Genomic DNA, 8,058 nt, shown 5'->3' with positions numbered 1-8,058 from the left:
AATAGTGATAATGCTAAGTGTTAAAATTATGCAACAATTTGTTTCTTTGAAAATTACTATTTGCCTGCTCACCAGGTGGGAGCTGATGAGAACGTGGATGTAAAAATTAAATTGTATTTAGCTTGTATAAAAGAAGTTTAAAAAAAAAAAGCTTTTTTTGTTTGTTTGTTTTGTGCTACTGCTGAAGTTGCTTCGTTGTGGAAATGAGGTTATTGCAGGCACCTAGAATTTTATCTCCTTCACTTGTACAATGGGAAGAAATTCTCCAACAAGCACAGGAATCTGACTTTCTGATATTGAGACTCCTAGGCATCAAGCCCCGTGGAAAGGTTGGTGATTACGTGAGTGTTGGCGTTGATGTGGGTACCCTCCAAGCCGGACGCAGGCAGCAGGGAAGGGCAGAACAGGCCCCTCAGGAGCCATCAGAAAATCAAGTGTTGGCAGCAGTGGTGAGGGTTGATGTCAGGGGCCAGGAGGAGGTGGTGAAGGGAGCATGTGCCTCAAGGCAGCCCTGGAACCCATGGTCCCTGCAGTGAGGTCTGATCTGCAGGGGACGTGGACGGCCACGTGGCAAGGCCCACGGACAGCCTGGACTTGGCTGCCTCAGAACTCTGGTGGACGTTGCAAACGGCCCCACAGGGTTGCAGTGCACATTCCTCGGACAGAGAGAAGACGCTTGTAACTGTTCTCGGCACGAAGCCAGCGCCCTGTGAACAGTGGCCACTGCTGTTGTGACTGAGTGCCGTCCAACTGGAGGCATTTGCTCTGCTCAGTTCACTTAATTGGGCCAGGAATGGGGTTGCCCTTCCTTCAACAAGCTTGACGCATTGAACGAGGACTCAGTAAAGTACTCTGTAAATATGCTCTCCTGGCTAGAGTGAGCAAAGCCCAGGGAGAGAGTGGTTCCTCAGTATTAGACAGGTGTTTGGCGGGGCCAGCTGTGTGGCTGCCAGAGCGAATGTGACCAGGAAGCCTCTGTTCCCCCGGAGGTGGCCAGCGTAACTGTTACACGTGCCGTAGGTAGAAAGTGGGCACTGCTGGGAAACTTGCTCATGTTGCTGTTTCCTGATTGGAAATTCAAGGTTTCTGAGCATCCTACATCGAATTTGTACATTGCTGAGACTGTACACCTTTCAACACTTGTTTTTTCCTGCTTTTCGGATCTATACAACCTGATATTTGGCCGTGGCTTCCAGAACAGGCTGGATGCAGAGTGAAGTCCTCTCCTCACTGTCAATCTTTGCAGATGTCTTTCTTGAGAGTCTCAATTAGGTTTTTACTTAACTAGACTTTTTAAATTGCCATGCACATAACTCTACCAGTTACAATCGTGAGCTAACGTGGGATTTTGGTTTTACTTTGATGAATGTTTAACATTTGCATGCTGGATGTAGGGGTGGAGGTCATTTATCTGCTTTTCATTTCCTTCTTGGTTATACTTAGTGACTTTCAGGTACGGTGTGGAAAGCCTGGTACAGGGTGAATTGCAGGCTGCAGTGTGGCGCGGTAGACGAGAGGCGTGGGCTGCAGTGTGCACAGTGGATGAGAGTGAAGCTATTTCCATCCTGGAGGGAAACACACAGGAAACAATTTAAAAAACTGATCATCTAGCTTGAATGAGGTCCAACAAATTCAGTTTGCAAAGTTTAACTTCCAAGTTAACTTAGTAACTTTTCCCCTAAGTCATTAATTTAGTAGCTTATGTTTATTGCCTAAAGCATAATAGTCATAAATTCTAAAATGAATGACTAAACATGTAATAATTTAGGCATACAGCACCTGAAGGGAAAACTGCCAGTATGCTAAAATATTGGATACAGATGCTCAAAAAATATAATGTAGCATTCTTACAATGCATGTGCTTTTAGCATGTAACTTGGTGAGTAGTGTTGAGCTATATTTGTAGGAATGTGTATCTTGAATACTTTAGGACACCACTGGAGATGTGTGCTTGAGAGGTATAAATACTGAATGTTCTTCTCCCTTCCTTTAAATGAAAAACATTAGCTCCCTTGATTTTTATTTTTATGTTTTGAAGTGGACTCTCACTCTTGTTGCCCAGGCTGGAGTGCAGTGACGCAGTCTCGGCCCACTGCAACTTCCGCCTCCAGGGTTGAAGTGCTTCTCCTGCCTCAGCCTCCCCAGTAGTTGGGATTACAGGTACCCACCACCATGCCCCGCTAATTTTTGTATTTTTATTAGAGATGGGGTTTTGCCATAGTGTCCAGGCTGGTCTCAAACTCCTGACCTCAGGTGATCTGCCCACCTCGACCTCCCAAATTGCTGGGATTACAGGCGTGAGCCACTGCGCCTGGCCAGCTCCCTTCTATAATGATTTATACAGTTGTTTTTGCTTTTTGTTTTTTCGAGACGGTGTCTCACTCTGTCGCCCAAGCTGGAGTGCAGTGATGCAAATCTGGGCTGACTGCAGCCTTCACCTCCTGGGCTCAGGTGATCTTCCCACCTCAGCTTCCTGAGTTGCTGTGACTAGACACACGTCACCATGCCCAGCTTTATTATTATTATTATTATTGGTATTTTTAGTAGAGACAGGGTTTTGCCATGTTTTCCAGGCTAGTCTCGAGCTCCTGGGCTCAAGCAATCTCCTGGCCTCAACCTCCAAAACTGCTGGGATTACAGGCGTGAGCACCACATTTGGCCCATTTTTTTTTTTCTTCCAGGATTAGGAGTCGACTTTCAGAAAATCCTTCAACCTTGCAAGCTTAATTTTCCATAAAAGTATTCCTCTAGGATAAAAACAAGGCACAAAGAAGTACGTGTGGACTGCAGTTAAAAATTTTCAAGAAAACTTAGCTTAGGAAAGTTGACATTTACAAAGAACAGGAGGCCCGTTCAGTGCCTTCTAGGCACTGGGAATGGCGGTCTGTGGGCGACCCTAACATGTGCGGCGTCCTGAGACGTGATCGTGGTGTTCACGCTTTTACCGAGGGCTTCCCGGGAGTACCAGAGGCTGTTCTTCTGCAGTCGGCCAGCCAGGCAGCAGCTGCTGGAGAAGGAACAAATAGCAAAAGACAGATGTACACGGTGTTATTGTGACAGAGAGGTTAAAACCAGGGTCACTTTGTTCTTACAGTTTTAAAAAACTAATAATGAAGTCCTTAAATATGTTTAGGATTTCAAAGTAGTTGTGGGTGTGTCTGTGTCTCTAGCTCCCGTTCGGGTGCTTCCTGCGAAGAGAGCTCAGAGACACCACCTTTCCTTGATGAGGTGACAGTGTCTGGAGAGGTGTGAACCCCGTGGTGGGGGGATGACTGACCTGGGGTGAGGCTGGGTCAGTGTGGGGATCCAACCCCACTCCACATTCCTGTAGGGAATCCACAGTTCTAAGTCTTTATGATAGGGGTAAAAATAACCTGGAAGAGGTGTTATTTTTTAAGAAGTAAGTGCCATGCTCTTTTTTCCTCATACTTTTCCGTGTTTAAGCAGCATTGAAGGATAAGGCACTAGTAGCATGTTGTTTTGGAAACAATGTTGTTGGTTATTTTACGTTGAATATGGTACTAAGGTTGCCTGGTAACAGAAGTTTTCCTTAAACAACATGGAACTCTGTTGAATCTGTTGCCCCATTGGCTGAGCCGTCTGAAATCAGTGCAGTAGCAGCTGAAGAGGCCTCCTCCCCTTGGAGGAAGCCGCTGGATTGGCAGGAGGCACCGGTCTTGATTTGAGGGAGTGAGGCGCCTTTGCAGGGACCCCACGTGGCCCCTGCAGCTCTCTCCTGCCCCCTGCTGGTTGGCCAAGCAGCCTTGCGACAGTGTGCTCAGTGTGAATGTTCACTGGGGCAGGCCGAGGCTTTTGTTCCAGAAACACTGACTTCAGAAACGGCCGGCTGTGTGTGTTGAGCATGGCAAGAAAGACTTACGTGTGTCTTAAACCTCTTGAACAAAGCAAGTTGATGTTTCAAATGCATCTCAAAGGCTAATGACTTTGCTATGGTCAATATTCAGGAGAAAAGAGGGTTTGATGAAACAGAAAGACAGGAGTGGCAAGTGACATGCTTGTGCCCCGTATGACTAAGCGATGTCCTGGCCGTTCCACACCACGGCCTCTGAGCAGCCAGCCTGCAGATACTGGGTCAATTTAGATATCCCTGATCTCTGCAGAGGTTTGATCAGGTAGCCCAAGAGCAGATAAACACAAACGCTGACTGGAAACCCTGGCACACGGAGACACTGGAAACAGCAAGCTGCTATTAACATCATAGTAAGAGACAGTCGCCTGCTCTCAGGGGTGTCAGTTTCTTTTGCTTCTAGACGTTCATCTGCGTTACAATACAGTTTTGCTCAGTTTATCCCCATTACTCCACTGTCTTCGCCGTTAAAGTCTCAGCCAGCACTTAGCTCTGACACTGCAGGAGTTTCACTGTGCGGCTGACCAGGCCTACCTGGCTTGGCTGTAAAGCAGGTGAGATTTTCCGGAAGGCAGTGACGAGAACCCGAGGCAGGAAAGAGCATTGCTGGTCTACATACGGCAGTGCACCTGCAGCAGAGCATGTACGTGCACGTTCAGGCTAAACAGGTGTAGGAGAGAAGAAAACCACCTACAATTAGTCCCTTAAAATGCCACACACCCAACCCTTGAGACCCTAGCACATACAGTAGTAGTGGTCTTGGAGATGGCAGGTGTGCTGAAGTCTGATTTTCTCACTTAGCTTTTCCAGCAGCGTTTTCCTCATCTCTAAGCTGGGCCTAACAACTGCCACGCGTAGATTTGTGCATGGAACCGTGCGTGTAAAGTGGGGTAGCCCCCAGGACCTAGGAAGGACTCGTGGTCAGTGTCGGTGGTCATGCGTGCTGTACGGGTCCCCCAGGAAGATGATTGCTACATATAACTCCCTCCGTTCAATGTCACTGAATGTAAAAGGTGGGACATTGGCTTCTGATGTGTCTGGTTTGCTGCAGGCCACGCTGCACCCCGTGGTTCCTGAGCCCTGAGCTGAAGTACATCCTGCTGCATCGCCTGTGTCGCTTTTGCTGTGTCACTTAGAGCTCCTGCCCTGGGAAACTTCCTCGCGCCTGACGAGCACCACAGTTTGCAGCAAGACCTGTCCAAAGCGTGGACTGCGAGAGCCCCGCTGTGGTCCTGTCCTCTCCATGTTGGGAGCGACTTTGTGGGGTTTGTCGGCCCTTCTCTCAGGTGTCCTGTGTCTCATGGATCAGCCGACGAGCCCCGTCTGGAGGAGCACTCTGCAAAACGTTGCCGGCCACCCAGATCTCCTAGCGCAGAGTGAGGCCACATCTGCAGACTTGACCGCACAGAGTCCCGAGGCATTCGGCAAGAAGGGGAGTGGGATGTGTGTGAGATCCCACTGCGGAAGCCGGCTCTGCTCCGTACTCTGCGTGCGGGGTGCCTGATGTTCAGACCTGCTGTGTCTATCGGGGGCCATGGCGGGGTGGTGGGAGTGGGGGCAGGGAGCAGCGCGGATGGATCCAGGAAAGGACTTAGTTGAATCCCAGCTGCCCACATACCTGTTGCTGGTCTTGGACAAGGTCCCTAGTTTCTCTGGGCTTTCGGTTTGATTGTAAGACTAGGACGCCGCCCCAGTCTGAAGATGTCGGTGTGTGCGGGAATGTCTGGCGCAGTCACCATGGGTTTTCCTTCAGCCTCCTCCGTGCCCCTCCCTGGGTCAATCAGTATCCATGCGTGCCACAAGTAAATTACAGTCCCTCCGAAAAACCAGTTGACCCGAGTTTTATGGTCGAGCATGGTGAGTGTCCTTGCCAGGAAATGCCACTAGATGTCTTGGGCCTGCTCCTCTACCTCCACAGCAATCCCCGGAACAGGCTGGTTCAGGACGTGGGAGGTGGGAGTCAGTGTTGTACCTAGGACAGGCTGAAGTCAAAGGCTCATTTGCTCTGTGAGGGGTGATCAGGATGACACATCAAGTGGAGTCCCATGGCTGACCCTGGAGGTGGACGGTCGGGTCGGATTGGCTGCCCTCCAGCACGTGTTTCGAGTGATGCCTTCCCTGGGTTACGCAGCCCTGATCTGTAGCGCACAACTTCCCAGCTCCAGCCAGTCTGGTCTTGCCGTCTCCTTCCAAGAAGGTAGGTGCGGCGCAGTTGCCTTTAAGCGGCTCCTTCTGGACACCGCAGGGCAGCAGCAAGCAAGCATGGGCGACTTTTTTCTTACGTTGACCACAATACGCGGGGCCAGCTTTGCACGATCCCATTCAGCATCACACGTGTGCATCGGCCACTCACCTGTCCATCTGCCACAGACAGGCTTGGACAGGACCATTGAGTGGCCTTTACGGCAAAGAGCCTAAAGGGCTCACAGGAAACCTGGACCCAGCGCAATGGTAACAGCGCAGCAATACCTGTCATTGATCAAGGGGTATTCTGGGCCCGACATGGTGTTAAGTGATCCAGTTCGGTTAGCACTCTTAGAATTAACCCCCTTTTGCCTATCAGGAAATCGAAGACGGAGGGCATTAACGCCAGGGAGCAGGGAGTAAGGGGACACACAGAGGGGCTGAGGGGCTGGGCATTCTGAGCCCACGGATCTGCCCACAGGCCCCGGCTGCACGGGCACCAGGGCTGCTGCTCTGGAGGGGATGAGGAGCTCTGGGGAAAAGATGGAGCCTGACGTGGGTAAGATTTGGATATTTTCAGAAGAGATTTTCAGCCTGGAATGAGGGTGTAAGTGACTGAATCGGAGTGATGAGCCAGATAGCCCGGCTGCCGGAGCTCCCCTGTGGGGTGAGGGAGGAAGGCCTTGGGGGCGTGTGGCTGAGCAGAGGCGCTGGGTCGCCAGGAGCCGCCGCGGGTTTGGAAAGGGGGAGAAACGCAGCGCCCTGCACTGCAAGGGCACCGAGACGTGGTTGTGGTTCTTCCTGACCGTGACAGGCACAAATGGTGCTGATGGTGGAATGCACGGAGTTTGCCTTCAGAGAACTCCTGCTGTCTTTTAAAACCTGGGCCTCTCATTTAAACTTGGTGGCCTCAGGTGAATGGTCAGAAACAGTTTCTGATGAGGTTGCAGAGACTGTGCATGGCCTCTGATTGTGCACATCCTGTGATTGTGTATAGTCTCTGATTGTGGCCTCTGGCCTCTTTGTGGCCCCTGATTGTGTGGGTCTCTGTGTGTGGTCTCTGTGCAGCCTCTGATTGTGTGTGGTCTCTGATTGTGCTCAGTCTCGGATTGTGCGCGGCCTCTGATTGTGCGCGGCCTCTGATTGTGGGTTGTGTGAGTTTCCCGGGATTAAGTAGATGAGCCTCGTGCTGGGGCAGGTGTGCCTTGTGTTGGGCATGTGGATAAAGAAGTTTAACCCATCTCCTCTTTGAGAATGGCAGGGCAGTAACAAAGGCGGTTGATTTATACATGGCCATCCTCGTGAGGTGAGGACCTGAAAGGTTTACTGCTTTCCCGGAAAGCTGCTCTGGGCGTCACCATCACTGATCATGGACAGCAGCTCAGAAGCCCCCTTAAGGTGCAGGGAGGGACCGGCGCTGGTCCTGTCTGTGCCCAGGCTGCTGGTCACCCTGACGGCCAGGCGATGGCTGCCTGTGCACGAAGCTGGGGTTAGAGTGCATTTGGGCAGTGTCGGCTTTGATTTAGGTCAAGACTGATCAGTCTTCCTAAAATACTAGCCATGAAAGCTTTCATAGATTGTAGTTCTTTGGGAGATTTATATGTGGTTTTTAAAGCACAGGGCCCATGGCCAGTGTTGAATTACATTTTGTTCAGTGTAACTGACAGGACACTGGACCTGAGTCTCAGGCCTGCCACAGGGTTCAGGGAGCTTCAGAGAGGGAGATGTTTGTGCTCAAGTTTTCGCAGATGGGATGGGACATGGGCATGGGGCTGGAATGCTCTAACCTTCAATCTTCAGTCATCGGTATCACCTGTGCACACGCATATCGTTTTCAAAGATGGACAAGCTTTTGGGAAATATCTGAAGACTTTTCCAGTTTTGAAAGAAGCCGGGATGACACTGGAAACGGCAGGTGTCTTGGCTGCTGATCAGGTCCATCACCACGCACATGGTCCCTAACCTGGCCCACCTCTGATCATGCACAGCGGGTGACGAGGTCCATA

The 8,058-nt window shown here is 50.6% G+C and overlaps 1 long non-coding RNA gene across 1 annotated transcript; it reads right to left on the bottom strand.

Annotated features, from left to right (window-relative positions):
* Nucleotides 1-2,016: 2,016 nt before the first annotated feature.
* Nucleotides 2,017-4,534, bottom strand: LOC144333343 (uncharacterized). Its single transcript, XR_013401923.1, has 2 exons — nucleotides 4,403-4,534; nucleotides 2,017-3,007 (listed from the first exon to the last, which is right to left on the bottom strand). It is a non-coding gene; the product is annotated as an uncharacterized LOC144333343 (long non-coding RNA).
* Nucleotides 4,535-8,058: the final 3,524 nt, after the last annotated feature.

Source organism: Macaca mulatta, chromosome 12 (assembly GCF_049350105.2).
Source record: "Macaca mulatta isolate MMU2019108-1 chromosome 12, T2T-MMU8v2.0, whole genome shotgun sequence".
Taxonomy (NCBI): domain Eukaryota; kingdom Metazoa; phylum Chordata; class Mammalia; order Primates; family Cercopithecidae; genus Macaca; species Macaca mulatta.
The sequence above is the reverse complement of the archived record's forward strand: the minus strand, read 5'-3'. Positions and strand labels throughout refer to the sequence as shown.